This window comes from Staurois parvus, unplaced genomic scaffold (genome assembly GCF_062004578.1).
Source record: "Staurois parvus isolate SC_StPar_1 unplaced genomic scaffold, SC_StPar_1.0 ptg001002l, whole genome shotgun sequence".
NCBI classification, from domain to species: domain Eukaryota; kingdom Metazoa; phylum Chordata; class Amphibia; order Anura; family Ranidae; genus Staurois; species Staurois parvus.
Window position 1 is genome coordinate 1,032,356 of NW_028318798.1, and position 16,293 is coordinate 1,048,648.

Genomic DNA, 16,293 nt, shown 5'->3' on the forward strand with positions numbered 1-16,293 from the left:
GCATATTAGCCTTGAAAATGGACAAATGTTATTTTCAAGATTAGCACCCATGGACATCAATGGAGTTTGGTCTTATGTTCATAATTTTCAGAACCCCTAGACATTTGTTCATCCCTAGTCCTGAATTGTTATTCTTTGTCCAATGGATCTCTGAATGATTCAACAATTATCTGTTTGAAAGTGTAAATTTAGTCAGAAAATGAAGTCCTGCTAGATCCTTTCAGGTTGTCTATTTTGCATATATAGCTATGTAAAACATATGAGTATCTATACTGTTTAAAATACAGTAACACCGTGTCTCATCTTGCTCTGTGCATGCTCAGTTGCTCTCGATTTTTTGGCACTGTGCCAAAAATCAGAGCCATTAGAGGCTGATCTGCTTACAGCCTAAAGAGTTATTGTTGTTCAGGGGCTCTGGGCTTCAGCAAAATGGCAGCCTTTGGGAAGAAGAAACAGGAATAATGCTGGAGGCAGTTTACAGCATACAGTAAATTTGGTAGTAGTGGAATGTATGTTCCTTGCTAAAGAACATTTTTTTAATTAAGCTCTTATAGTCAAGGATGATATATATATATATATATACTGTATATATATATATATATATATATATATATATATATATATATATAGTTACAGACATTACACAGGTATGGTCCAATGTGGTCACCATCAGGAAACCTTAAGAAATGCCATGCAGCAATCACTGGAGTACATTCATGAAAGGAACTGGTTGCAAAGAGGCTGGAAGAAATCAGTAGAATTGAGAAACAATACATCATAAAAGAGGTTAAAATAAGTGCTTTATTTTAAAAAAAACAAACAAAATGCTATTCTGTTAGGGTTTACGTTACTTTAAAAATGTAGATAAGAACAGCAGCATATACATAAATCTATTTGGACCTGAGTAATGTTGTATTTTCAGCTCTCATATGTTTTGCAATGTCTATATTAAATTGACACCAGTGAAGATAAGATCAGGAGAACCATCGATTTTCTAATGGTTCATTTATCTGGACCTAGAACTCTCTAGGTTGCAGAGGATCATTCAATGTAAAAATCCAGATAATTGTGATTTGCGAACTATATGAGTTTGTGCCTACACGTATTTAGGCACATAAAAATAAAATTCTGTTTGCTAATTTACCTGATTTGCAAAGCAATTCAGTCATTACTGCTTGCTATTATAGGTAGATATAAATATAACTGAGTACCCATGAGAATGTGAGTAGTTTGTTTTATTGGCACACAGTGTGCTCACTCTGTGAACCATGACATGAGTTTAGAAAATTCCCATCCAACACCACAAACTCCTGAGTGATACTAAGTTTTCACAGGGAGCTCAGTGTCACAATCAATACAAAAGTATTTCATGCACAATGAGGATTGATACAAAAAAATTTCACAGTTGATCATGTATACCACAATTCCACCTGCCCTTAGAGGGTTGAATTATTTTCACTTGTATGATAGGCTCAATAATACAGCATACTGTGCCAGCGATAGAATGTGTGCTGTGTCTTTGAGAAGAAGTACAATGGACAGCTGGTAAATTAGGAAAACTGGGAATAGCAGGCTTGTATTCCAATGCGTTACTCTTGCATTTATTTATGTCACTTTATAAATAAAAACAATATAAACTGTTTAGATAAAAGCTATAGAAATGTATCAACAAACATCTTAAACAATAAACATCTTGTGATGTTTTTTTGCTTACAACCTCAGTGGCGGCAAAACAAACGAGAAATGTCACACCAATAACATATTTTTCTTCTTTATTGTTTAAATGCTGTTGGAGTGTTTTGCCACCTCCCCCATGCTGCCCAATGTTCAATATCAGGTTGTTTCTCACACACGGCAGATGTTTCTGGCTAAACAAAGTGACACTGCTTGACAGGGCTTGCAGTTGGACAAAAAAAGTTGCTGAAATTGATTAGTAATTAGAGTTTAGTGCTTCCCCTGGGCATTACTAAATTTCTTGGACTGAATTTGATGAAGTGTTTTTATTTGCCTTTCTATGTATCTAGAGATTGCAGCTGAATTTGCAGTAGAGCAGCATGTCTTCCATTTAGCTTTGTCAGGCACCACTTAGACATGTTATAATTTATTTTCTAGGAAAAAAAATATATCTCTCGTGAGAGCACAGAGCTAACATAGTTTTTGAACAGCTGGCTACCATTCAGTTTTGTTTTTTTTTTGCAAGCAGCTGCGCTGCTCTGCATGTGCCAAAAACAGAATGCTTGCCTGAATAAGGGAAATATAGCAGGTGAATTAACTGAAATAAAAAGTCTGGTTTTACACATTCGTTATGGTATTCACAATTGCTAAATTGCTTGCTAAAATGATCATTACGCACTCCATATACTGAGTGCCTATGGCTAGTTCTGTACATTACAGTATCATTACAACATTAATGTGCATTATTTCATATTTGACCAATTATTTTTTTTTTTACATTTTATATTTTAATCATTGCCATTATCCAAAGAAAAATGTTCTAAGTGTGCTAAATGTTCTCTTAAAATATACTAAGTATATGACTTGGCCTGTTATTTTACAGTAGCTGTTAAATTATTTTGTATGATGATGGTAACAATCATGGTTAAAAATAGAAAAAAAAATGGTTTTATTCAAAGCTAGATTTTGTTTAATAATTGACTTTTTGACTAAAAAAATGTGTGCTTGTACCTCCACTATTATCCATTGCATCGTACCAACTGAATATATAGCTTACAAGAAAAATAAAAGAGGTAAAGCTCCTTTTGTGTCATGAGTTCTTATTTGATTGATCCTGCGTTTTTTTAGGTGGACTTTTTTAAAATTTTCCAGGAAAGGCTCATTCACAACACATTATATGTGGTAATGTGTGATAATGCCCGTTGCATACATTGGTTTGAAATGCCATTTATTGTAATGCATGGTATGGCTTGTGTTGCAGCTCATTGCACTGTGGTATGGGTCAGCCCTTAGGCAAGCCACAGATGGCTCAGTTTTATTTCCCATGGGTTGCAGGAAAAAAAATTACTCAATTCCTTCATCAACATTGTCAGTGTTGATGGGAAAATGCCTCCTGCTGAGCTATTGTGTTCTGCTAGCCAGGAGTCTTGAGCCACTGGCAGTAATCGCATGTAAAAAAATCCAACAGGCTGGTTGTACCAGTTTCAGGAATGGATCCACATGGGTATAACAGGGCTGTCTTAATAGCATCATGGGCCCTTGGGCAAAGTAATGCAGTAGGGCTCCTACCAGGAAAATGGCGACCTGCAGCTTGCTTAGTGCAGCGAGTGCTAAAAGTGGATGTGGCAGGGGGAGGGAGGTTAATGTTCACTGCATTGACCACAAATGCAGGGGGAATGATGGGTTAAAATTCCACAACCATGACAACCATTCCAAGTGGGGGGATTTACTTTCACTGCCACTGACCACCAATGCAGGGGGGAGGTTATTTGCAATTAAAGTTAACCCCAATCTCCCACATGTATTAGTGGTCATGGTAATGAACGTTAACCCCCATCCCCCACTCCTATATCAATGGGAATGGCAATGAATTCCCCTTCCTCAGTCAAAGCCCTCTCTCCCATTGTAATCACTTACAGCACATGAGCACAGGCTCCCGCATCCCTCTCTCCTGGCCAGGACTTTGTTTGTACTGGGGCGGAGATCACAGAATTCCAGCACCTTTCACACCACTGCCACTCTGTGTGTTGGGCACCATACAGTATTGCAGATGTCCCCAAGGCTCCAGTCCTTAGACATAAGTTGGCACGAAGCCTCTGCAGGACAGCTGATTAAAAAACAGGACAGTTGGCAACTAATTCATGGTGCCCCCACGTGCAAAGGGCCTCTGAGCAGTGTCCAGAGGTGCCCTTGCATTTAGGTATTTTTTCTGTATGTGTACTGGGGCCTTATAATGTGTTTTCTTCTCAGTAACTATATTGTGTCACTATTGTGTCTGATATAACTAATTAGTTTATCCAATACCATTACCACTACCATGACTCCTTGCAGTGTCTAGTGAACTTCATCGTCGCTTTCCATTTGACCTAATCTTTTTTCTAGGTTAAAGCCAAACTCAAGGAAGATGAAAACAAAAACACCCTTGCACTGCCCCCCCCCCCACTTCAAGCCTTAAATGATTGTTATATCCAAACATTACCTTACAATCCAATTCCAGTGCTTTTCTCCTCTGCCCAAAGCTCTGGTCTGTGGGTAGAGCTTTGTGTCATCACAATTCACAGACATTAACTCCGTATGCTGAGGAGGCTGAAATGAAACTGAAGTAGGTTGCAATTTACAGAGCAGCTGTGGGGAACCTAATGCAACACTGGAGGGACCTTGCTAGAGAGAGGAATAAGGTAACTATTTACTCCTAAACCCCTGCCCCAAGATTAAATTAGAAATTATTCCTGGGAGGGGAGGGGGGTCACAGTAAGGGTGGATATTTTATTTTTTCTGTAGTTGAACCTAATGTTTTGCAATATATCACAGTTCTTCCTTTACAAACAAATGATTTCCCAGAACACTTACCAACCAGCCTGCAGGGTTTTGTTTGCACACATTTGCAAATATATACGTAAGCCGCAGTGCCCACGTCAAGGGACCTCTGTATATACTGCGGTACTAACTCTATATTTTCCAAAGACTCCATATTAGGAGCACATATAAGAACGGATAGAGTAAGGGCAGGTATACCTGGAGGGAGACCACACTTCCTTAAAAGCACAAGGATGCATGTGATGCCCAGCAAGAGCACAATTGCAGCAAAAGTATAAAGTGTGTCCTTGCCCCCCTACTATGGAGGCTCTGGAAAGTTAGAGTTAGGACTGCAGTATATACAGAGGTCCCCTTGACATGGGCAATGCAGTTTATGCCTATATTTGCAAATGTATGCAAACAAAACCCTCTGTTTTTTATGCAAACTGTTAGACAGAGCCACTTTTGTTGTTTTGCAGGACTGTTGGTAAGTGTGCTGGGAAATCTTTTGTTTGTTTGTGATGTGCTTTGCCCTAACATGTGCACCTTGCTGCTAAGGCAGTGGGGTGATTGTCAATTTGTTGTACAGTTCTCACTTCCCTTTTCTTTAATTTGCTCTTTTGCACAATCTTGCATAGCTCCTCTCCAGCTGTGTTTCTTGGGTCAAAATAACTAATTGACATTTTCCCTTTGATATTTTCTTCAACAGACATGTTTTTGCTTCGTTGACTCTTTTGCAGAACCTTTTCATTCAAGGCCATGTCCAGCTGATTTTCCTGTAGCACTATAACTCAACTTGTTTGACATTTTAAGAGAAAACCTTTCTGTGCCATACTTGAATAAAAGTCAGAGGGCAGACAGATGCACTAATAAGAGACACTTACAGGTACCAGGGTGCTGGGTTTACAGGGACAAAAAAGTACAAGGGTATCTTACAGCAGTAAGATGCTGGACTTACAGGTACACAGGGGTGATGAAATGTACCAGGAACAAGGAGGTGTACAGGAGTCTTAGGGAATGCAGGTACAAAGTATAAAGTTGAGAATGCATAAGCAGGCTAAGATAGAGAGGATACCAATTGGTACTGAGAGGGATAAAAAGGTGGAGAAAGGTTATGCTGCAAACAGTTCCCAAGATGCAGTCCTCTGACTCACCAGAGCAGGTAGCTGAACTATCATATATAGAATAAATATGCAGCGCTAATAGTTGAACACAAATGGTAAACACATGATGAAGGACATATTAAAAAACCTTAAAATGACGGTAAAAAACACACTAAATCACACTAAATCACATTAAATTAGGTGCTGAGCTCCCGTATAGTGGGATAATTAAAGTGATGTGTGCAAATAGTCAATAGATGTGGCTCTTGTGATAGTGAAGATGGACAAACATAGCACTAACCAGATAGCGCAACTTAATGCGCATGGAGCATATAAGACCTACTCCTGCTATTCTGGATGTGTAATACTAGAAAGGATTGATGTCATCAGTGCTGCAACCACTAGGTGTCATCCATCCAGGCAGAGCATCGAGCTTCCGGAAATGCCAGTCACAGCCACCAGGGGGAGGGTCATGCACAATTTCAAGCCACAGAAAACACATCAGCTTCCCAATCCAATATGGCCACCGGCCGTCTCCAAAAATGGCCCTGCGGTGCATGCACAGTGGTTAGGGGCACCTCCTAATGCGTTTCGTGTCCAAACACTTTCTCCCTGCCTGGATGGATGACAGAAGAAGAGGATGAAGAAGAAGAGGTTGAAGAAGAAGAGGATGAACAAGAAGAAGAAGAAGAAGAGGAGGAAGAATAAGAAGAAGAGGAGGAAGAAGAAGAAGAGGAGGAAGAATAAGAAGAAGAGGAGGAAGAATAAGAAGAAGAGGAGGAAGAAGAAGAAGAGGAGGAAGAAGAAGAGGAAGAAGAAGAAGAGGATGAAGAAGAAGAGGATGAAGAAGAAGAGGATGAAGAAGAAGAGGATGAAGAAGAAGAAGAAGAGGATGAAGAAGAGGATGAAGAAGAAGAGGAAGAAGAGGATGAAGAAGATGAAGAAGAAGAAGAGGATGAAGAAGAAGAGGATGAAGAAGAAAAAGAGGATGAAGAAGAAGAAGAAGAGGAAGAATAGGAAGAAGAGGAAGAAGAAGAGGATGAAGAAGATGAAGAAGAAGAGGATGCAGAAGAAGAAGATGAAGAAGAGGATGAAGAAGAAGAAGAGGATGAAGAAGAATTCCAGTCCGGCAAAAAGTGTCTCTGCAGAGAGCTCCGCTATTTCTTTGACAGTTCCTTGACATTTATAGCGGCTGCAACAATGTATCTGTTTCCAAATAAAAACATCTGTATCTGAAATGGATACAAATAGATACAATGTTGCAGCCGCTATAAATGTCAAAGCACTGTCAAAGAAATAGCGGAGCTCTCTGCAGAGACTCTTTTTGCCGGCTGTAGTCGGGATGAAAATCAGCAGTTTTTTTTACCGTTCCTGGTAACGTCGGCCGATTGAACAACCGATTTTTCATTTTTTTAAAGAAAAATCGGCCGGTTTTCTCCCCATCTATGGCCTGCATAACTTTCCTACAGTCTAAATAATAACACCGTTTGGATTATTTTCACCAAAGAAATGTATCAGAACACATGTTGGCCTAAACTTTTGTAGAAAGATTATTTATTTGCAAACTTTTATAACAGAAAAGAGGTCTTTTGTCATTAATAGCACAAAAAATAAAAGACACAGTGGTGATTAAATACCACCAAAAGAAATCTCTATTTGTTTGAAAAAATTATAAAAATGTACTATGGGTACCATGTTGCATGACAACGCAATTGTCATTTAAAGTGCGACAATGCTGAAAGCTGAGAATTGGCCTGGGCAGAAAAGGGGTAAAAGTGCCTGGTATTGCAGTTAAGGCAAACCTTGCATTTTTTTTCTATTAACCATGGGTTCCACCTTAAAATTCATACCAGACTCCTAGAGGTCCTGGGGTCCACGCAATTTTTTTTTTTTTTGCGTGAGATGCCCCCCTTAATACCAGCCTTAGGGGATTTTTCATTCTTGCTATAGATTGTGGTACATAAAAATGGCAAAGAAAAAAATTAAACTTTACATTTCCAACACATGACATTCATTTACAGCTTCTTTAAATGAAAAAAAAAAAACCTCCCATGGTGGTAGCAGTAACCTCAGTGAGGCTTTAAAGTCATCCTTTAGAAAACATAGGCCAGGCCTGGCTCCTGGAAGCGGTTACAGGCAGCTCCTGAACATGTGCTCAGGTTCAGGGTGGATGTAGAGAACCTTTGAACAATGGTTGCCCAGTACACAACCAAGCTGCTCGCTCTTCATTTTTTTGCAAATGTAAACTTTCCTATAGCTTTTATATTAGTTATGTCTGATAATTCCAATTCTGGTATATCACTGTTAGATAAAAAATCAAGTTTCAGAAAAAAAAGTACTTTTTTAAGTTGAAATTAATAAAATTGGGTTGCTGCTACTGTATATAAGCCAAGGAATGTAAAAGTAAAAAAAAAAATACATATGCAAATTATATTAAATTATATTATGCCAGTATACGGTTTGGATGACGCTTGGTGTTTTTCCTATGTCATCCTTGAAGTTTCTTACTATGGAGGGCCTTTTCTCCACTTAGCAGTATTTCTTAAAATGTTTTTTTACCCCATTGTTACAGGGTTCCCTATAGAAGTGCCCAGTTTCTCATGTCCTTTGTGCCTTTTAGCCTTAAAATGGCCAGAACTGATTTTCAACATTTGCCCTCCTTTGACTTTAAATCGGGTTCAGATTAAAGTTCACAGTTTCTGGAATGTGGGTTTGTCAAATGCGGAATGCATTTAGCCAAAGAAGATTCTCTCATCCCTAGTTACAACCATTTTTTGTCTTTTTAGTATGTATTTGGATGAAGACTTCCTTGCATTTTGTCTGCTATTGTATTTATAAAAAGGTTGTGGTTAAATGTATATGTTATGCATATAACTAAGAGATACAGAAGACTTTTGAATTCTTAAAATTCATCTTTGAGCTGACAATATATTTACAAACTTTAGTGTTCTAAAATATGCACTTTATGAGGAAAAATCAGTGACTTGTTTTTACAAGAAACTTTGTTTTTTTTGTCCCAAAAATTGACTATCCATATCCACAGTCATTATAGCAAAATCTACATTGCTGCTTATAATACAGAGTTGACCTGACTTTTTTCACATTCTGTGTAATAAAGGTGGAAAAGAAAATAGACTTGAATAGTTTAAGCCCATAAAATGTATAAAAAATACACCAATTCACATAGTGATGTTTAGTTGTAAAACAGTTTTGGATGTAAAGCCCACAAACCACTATCTAGTAAGACTGGCATTTTCTAGAAGGATATATTCTGTTGAAAACTTCTTAGTCCTGTGTTGAGAAAAGTAAAATGTTTTGCAGTGGTATACAGTTGTTTAATTTACTTTGAACACCAGCATTTTATTTTAAAGCTATTTTCTGCCATTGTTACCAATATCTGCAAGGTTTAAGAAGAATTTGTCGTTGTAATGTTTGCCATTGCAAGTTGTGCTTCATGGCTACTATCATTGTATCATTGTGTCACACTTTTCATTTTTATATTCATTTTTGAAATAAGCAATATAGACATCTACAGTGTAACCATTACATAACATGCAACATATATACATTTATATATATATATATATATATATATATATATATATATATATATATGTAATGTCCTTACAGATTTAGGCATCAGACCTACAAATGGATGTGTTTTAAAGAAAAAAGAATTGATTCCAAAGAAACTATCCCTTACAAAACTGGGAAAGTTGGTAGTTTTAGCATCCATAATGTATTGCATGGCCCTGTTTCTACTAATGAATGATTTAAGCCAAGTGAAATTGCTCATTAATATTAGACTGCTAAAAAGTACTTTTAGTTAATTTAGACCTCCTTTTATAATCCAGTTTTAAAATTCACACACTGTACCCTGAGAAAGTCTGCAAAGAAAGTAAATTAAATATTTAGGTTGCTAAAACACCTGCAAACACCATAAGGTACGTTTTTGCCTGGTAAAACTGGTGTATATAAGAATGTCTGAAGGTGCTCAAGGTAGATACATTTAATTATGTCTGCAGTGGAGATGTAACACTAATCTACCTCCAGTTGTGATGTAGGTGTTTACACCATCCTGCCAGCACCAAGCAACAAGGATCATGCTAATGAATTACAGCCATTGCAAAAGGTAGTAAAGTTTAAATAAATTATTTCACATTCTTGACTTTGCTGGCTTGCTGAAAATACTATTAGTATTATAATACAGGATTTGTATAGCGCCAACAGTTTGCACTACAATTTGAAATCTAATTCATATACAGTTGTTAGGTGGAGGCAGAATAGGCTTCTCTGAAGATAAAAGTTTTCAGGGATCGCCTAAAAGTGGACAGAAAAGGAGATAGTTGGACAGATTGGGGTAGAGAATTCCATAGGATGGTAGAAGCTCAGGAGAAGTCCTGGAGGGCGAGCATGAGAGGAGGTGAGAAGGGAACTAGAGAACTGAAGATCTTGGGAGGAACAAAGAGAACAATTTAGTTGGTATTTTGAGACCAGGTTAGTGATGTAGCTGGGGGCCGAGTTGTAGATGGCTTTGGAAGTAATTGTTAGAATTTTGAATTCAACTCGTTGGGTGAGTGGCAGCCATGCAGATATTAGCAGAAAAGGGTAGCATACACTGAACAGTTGGTAAGGTGGAGGAGCCTGCCAGCTGCATTCATGATGGACTGCAGGGGGAATAGCCTATGTAAAAGTAATCCAATGAGGAGGAAGTTGCAGTAGTCAAGGTGGGAGATGACCAGGGAGATAGTTAGAAGCTTTGTGGTGTCATTGGTTAGGAAGGGGCATATTTTGGAGATGTTGCGGAGGTTTAGATGGCAAGCTTTGAAAAGTGATTGGATGTGGGCCAGTTCAGAGTCCAGGGTTACACCTGGCACCTTGGTATGCGGAGACGGGTTGATGGTTGCACCATTGATCTTGACAGAGAAGTCAGGGGAAGGGGCACGTAGGGGAGGAAATATTAGGAGCTCGGTTTTGCATAGGTTGAGTTTGATTTGCATTTTGTCAATAGCAGAGACTTGTGCTTGTTTTAATTTATTCTTGGTTTCATGAGATTAGAAACAATGATTGCTACATACATTGGCAATGGATTAACCTGGTATATCTGTCACAGGAGGCACACTCAAAATATTGTATCCAAATTCTGTTAAACTTTGTTAGCCAAGACAAGCATATGCAAGACCATTGCAATTTAGATTTAGGAGACATGCTTACCTTATTTATGCTCCTGCTGTTAAAATAAATTGGAATAAATGTCTCTTTACAGCAAAGCAAGGTATTTATAATTCCTATATTCCTATATTTATAATTCTTATTATTTCAATTATTCCTCTGAATTTCATGCAATATAAAATCAGTTTGCAACATTTATTGCCTCTCTTTGCCCAGATTATGGTAGATTATGGTAGATTTACGGTATCTTGCTTCATTGCCAGAGCAGAGCTGACTCGTCATAGAAGGAAATAAATATATAGAGTGGCCTTTTTTTGTGGACTGAGTGATATCAAGTCCTGTCCAGTTTTCTTTTGCTAAACTGCTCAAACTCTCCCACTCTTCCGACTTTACAACATAAAAGCTAATCCATTTGTAGTCCCTAAAAGAACTAGGAAGGCTGTTTATTCTTAGGAAGTGATCACCTTTTTTGCACTTTTTCATACAGCAAAATGTTTTTATTGAAATGTTTAACAGAATAAATGGCACAGATAAGAGAGGTGTGTGGTTTAAATATGTTGAGAACTTTCACTACCTTTCATTGTGGTTAGACCACATTTATGCTTGAAGAGAATTTCCTAAAATGCACAATTAAACAACATTATTGTGTATGCCAGGGTTGGCACCCTTTTTTGCGAAGAAATTAACTAGCAAGACCTAACTAAATAGTAAGGAAAGCTTAAAAAAAAAAATAAAACTCACTGTAAAAAAACATCTTAGCCTACTTTAAAAGTGGGCAGTGTCAATCAATACAGCACTGGACAGTGTCAGTGGAGCAGTGGATTATGTGTAGAAGATGTCAGTAAAGCAGTGAACATTGTCAGTAAAGCAATGGATGTGTCAGTAGGGCAGAGGTTGGTGTCAGTAGGGCAGTGGACAGTGTCCGTGGAGCCGCTGACTTTTTCAGTAGGGCAGAGGTTGGTGGCCATAAGGCAGTGGATTGTATCAGTCAGTAGAGCAGTGTTCGGTGTCTGTAGAGCAGCGGACATGTCAGTCAGTAGAACAGTGGAAGGTGTCAACAGGGAAAAGGACTGTGTCAATAGATCAGTGGACAGTGTCAGTAGGGCAGAGGTTGGTGGCCGTACGGCAGTTGACAGTCTCAGTCAGTAGGTCAGGGGACAGTGTCAGTAGTGCAGAGGTTGGTGTCAGTATGGCAGTGTATGATGTCAGTAGTTTTTTAATTTTTTTAATTATTTTTTACAATGCTGTGGGTTTTTATACAATTTAATTTTTTTATTTTGTACATTGTTGTAGCCCTGTTGAGGGTCTTTGATGAAATATCAGGGGTTTAAACAGACCCCTGATGTATCAGAATAGATATGGAGGGCACAATCTCCAATTTCCATCTCTGAAGCCTCAGCTACACAGAATGAATGAGCAGGAAGTAATCTGCACAGTCTCCCTGTTCATTCACAAACAGAGACATAGTAAATACAGTTTACTATGCTTCAGTTATGAATAAACACAGTTAGTGATCAGTACCAGATAAAGAAGGGATCAGAAAAGTGATCAGAAAAAGAAGGGGTCAGTAAATTACATCCTGAAACAATCCCCACAGCAGCCAGAGGGCCCAGGCAGCTGAAGGAAAGCGAACTTGGACAGGAGGGGTGGTAGGGCCACAAGTTAAAGCATTCATTGAGCTTGTAATGCTATTAAGTCCACACTCAATTGTGACAAAGCCAAAAAGGTCACTGTATTTACCTCCATCTGAGCTCCTAAAATTCCCTGGAGAAAAAGCACACCCAACTCTATGGAGATTAAGTATGAGGGTAGTAGGATTGTACTTCCTAAAGCTTTGATCTCTCTCTCTCTTAGCATCCCTATTCACATCAAACTTTCAATTTACTGTTAAATCTGATTGGTGGTTGTGAGAAACTGACTAGTATTGGCATTTTAACATCCAGCTCTCAGTGTGTGATAGGCCAAACTACTCAGCAGGCATGCCAATGCTTGCTGTATGCATTTAAAGGTTTCATTTTCAGTTCTGAATAGGGTGTGCCATTAAACGATAAGTTCACTTTTCTTAACATGTTACACTCATATTCAGGGTCTAACAAGTTATGATCAGACCGGCCCCCGCTGTGACAGCTAGCAGTTGGATCTTCTCCCCTGTCACTCATTCACAGTCTTAGCGGCTGTCGGCTTGTAGTCCTCAATGAACTATATGTGTATATGTAACTACCACGGTGCTGTGAAGCACCGTGGTAGTTCATTTATTCTTTCCCCTGTCAGTATATCTGCTTGCTCGTACATCCCGTAAGAGCAAGTAGATATACTGACAGATCTGCAGGAGACCTGCATGGCACCAGCGATGTGCTGATCGCTAGTGCAATGGTTTACAGGCTCCTCAAGACAAAAATAATAACTTCACATTTTTTTACCTGCAAATAAATGTGCATTTATTTATTTTTTTAAAGGTGAACTTATCCTTTAAACTATTATGGAAAAAACACAATTTCCTTATGTATGAAATCTTTAGAATCTGCATCCCCAGTTCATATTCATTGTTCAACTACAATTCTATACCTCCTCTGTTGTAAACAAATGAAATAATTGCAATCACAAAATTAAAACTAGAATACACTTTTCACCTTATGGAGTATATTTACCAGCAATAGAAAATAATAACGCTACATTATATATAATTTCATCGTTTTATTTTTAATTATTATACTGCACAAATGGAGCAGCAATATTGACTAAATTAGTGTGATCTGTTTCTTCATTTAATGAGGATTGATTCTTACTTGGAAACATTTATTCTTAACAAAAATGGAGCACCGTAGTAGCCACTACATTACCTTTAACGGGGCAGGTAATGAGGTGTGTCTGACTGTACATGAAGATGGATTGAAACCAGAAAAACAGTTGCTGCTGCTAATTTTGTTCCTTTTTTTTTACACCTTTAAGGCTAAACGCCAGAAGGAGATGAAAGAAAAAAAACTCATGCAGTTATAATGTGAAACAAAGTCTTAGGATCTATTCTTGGACAGAGATTACATAGCACTGAGGTTGTGGAAGTCATTATTGGCTGAAAGGTCACAGGTGGTTGATTTAGGCCTCATTCACACTTATGTATGTGGCTGACTAAAATTTCAGTAGGGTTTCCTGCTAAAAGCTGTGAGTGTGAAGGCCCTTTCACAGCAATGGGAGACGGAAAGCTCCCACAACCATTTGCAGACATTCACATGTAATAAAACATGCGATGATTACCTGTGAATGCTCAAACCTGGCAGTGCCATACAGCAAGGATCCTAAACTCCTTAAAGTGCTCCCAAACAGCCCCTCTCTATCCTTCTCCTCCTTTGAGGCCCTCTGCATCCGACTATTCTCTCCAACCCCTCTGAGGATTGCTGTAATCTATCCGCCTCCTGGACCCGTGTCCCGCTTCCTCGACGACTTCTCCATCTGGCTACCCTTCTTTCTCTCCTCCGAGCTACCCACCATCATCCTTGGAGACTTCAACATCCCTATCAACATCAATAACCCGGCTACATCCCAACTCCTCCACTTAACCTCTTCTTTTGCACTCGCACAGTGTATACAGTCCTCCACTCACTCCGACGGGAACATCCTGGACCTTGTTTTCTCTCATCTCTGCACTCCCCACAACCTCACAAACATCCCCTTTCCTCTCTCTGACCACAACCTTATTACCTTCTCCATCTCCTCGTCCTCAAACACCTACCCCTCCAAATGTCAAACTATCAACAGCCGAAATATCCGCAACATGAACCCTGCCCCCTTCCACTCTGCAGCTGATCAACTTTACGACAGTATCCTTCCCCTGTCCTGCCCTGACCTGGCCACTACTGTTTATAACAACTCGCTATCAACTGCTCTAGACTCGTTAGCGCCTCTAATCACACAAAGCATTAGACCCTGACCGCTTCAGCCCTGGCAGACTGATCATACCAAAAATCTCAAACGACGCAGTCGTGCGCTGGAGCGCCTATGGCACAAAACCAGATCCCAACTAGCGTTCACCCGATATAAATCTGCCTTCCTCACCTACACTTCCTACCTCCACGCTGCCAAGCAAGCCTACTTTGTGACCCTCATCAATACCCTCTCCTCCAGCCCTCGCCGGCTCTTCTCTACTTTTAATTCTCTACTTTCTCCGCCCCCACCTCCACCCAGTACCTCACTCACCGCCCACGAGATTGCCAACCACTTGAAAAACAAGATCGACGCAATTCATAGGGACATTGCCACTGCATCCCTCACACAAAAACCCCCTCAACACCCCTCTCCCACGACCTCGCCACTGTCCAGACCTCCACCCCACCTAACATTCCTCACACTAAAACCCCCTCAACACTCCACTCCTTCGACCTTGCTACCACTGAAGAAGTCACTAAGGTCTTCTCTGAAGCCCGCCTCACCACCTGCCCCCTCGACTCTGTCCCCTCACAACTCCTACGATCACCCTCCTCCTCCATCCTACGCTCCCTCACTCACATCTTTAATCTCTCCCTTTCTACTGGCGCATTCCCCTCCCCTCTGAAGCATGCGCACATCACTCCCATACTTAAAAAACCCTCCCTGGATCCCACCGACCTGAACAACCTTAGACCCATCTCCCTGCTGCCATTTACATCCAAACTCCTTGAGCGCTTAGTCTATAATCGCCTAAGCTCCCACCTCACCGACAACAAATACCTTGATCCCCTACAGTCTGGCTTCCGTCCCCTACACTCCACCGAAATTGCCCTACTTAAACTCACCAACGACCTGCTAACCATCAAAGCTAATGGCCACTATTCAGTGCTCCTACTCCTCGACCCATCCAAGGTCGACCACCCCCTCCTCCTCAAAAAACTACACTCTCTTGGCCTCAGAGACTCCGCTCTCTCCTGGCTCTCTTCCTATCTATCACAGCGCTCCTTCAGTGTTACCTAAAATGCTGCCACCTCCCCCTCACTCCCCCTCTCTGTTGGGGTCCCTCAAGGTTCTGTTCCCGGGTCCCTTCTCCTCTCCATCTACACCTCCTCCCTTGGCCAACTGATACACTCTCACGGCTTCAACTACCATCTCTATGCCGACGACATGCAAATCTATCTCTCTACCCCTCGCCTCACCCCTTCAGTCTCCGCTCAAATCACTAGCCTACTGAATGACATATCGGATTGGATGTCACTCCACTTCCTCAAACTGAACCTTTCCAAAACCGAGCTTCTAGTTTTCCCCCCAGCCCGCGCCCCCCCCTGACTTCTCCATCACAACCAACAATGCCACCACCAGTCTCACCCCGCAAGCCAGAGTCCTAGGTGTCATCCTAGACTCCAATCTGTCCTTCCAGCCCCAGGTCCAATCGCTGACAAACTCATGTAGACTCCACCTCCCCAACATCTCCAAAATATGTCCGTTCCTAACCCTACTAAACTACTAAGCAACTCATTCACTCCCTTATCATATCACGACTTGACTACTGTAACTCCCTCCTCACCGGCCTACCTCACCACAGGCTATCCCCGCTTCAGTCTATCCTGAATACCACGGCCAGACT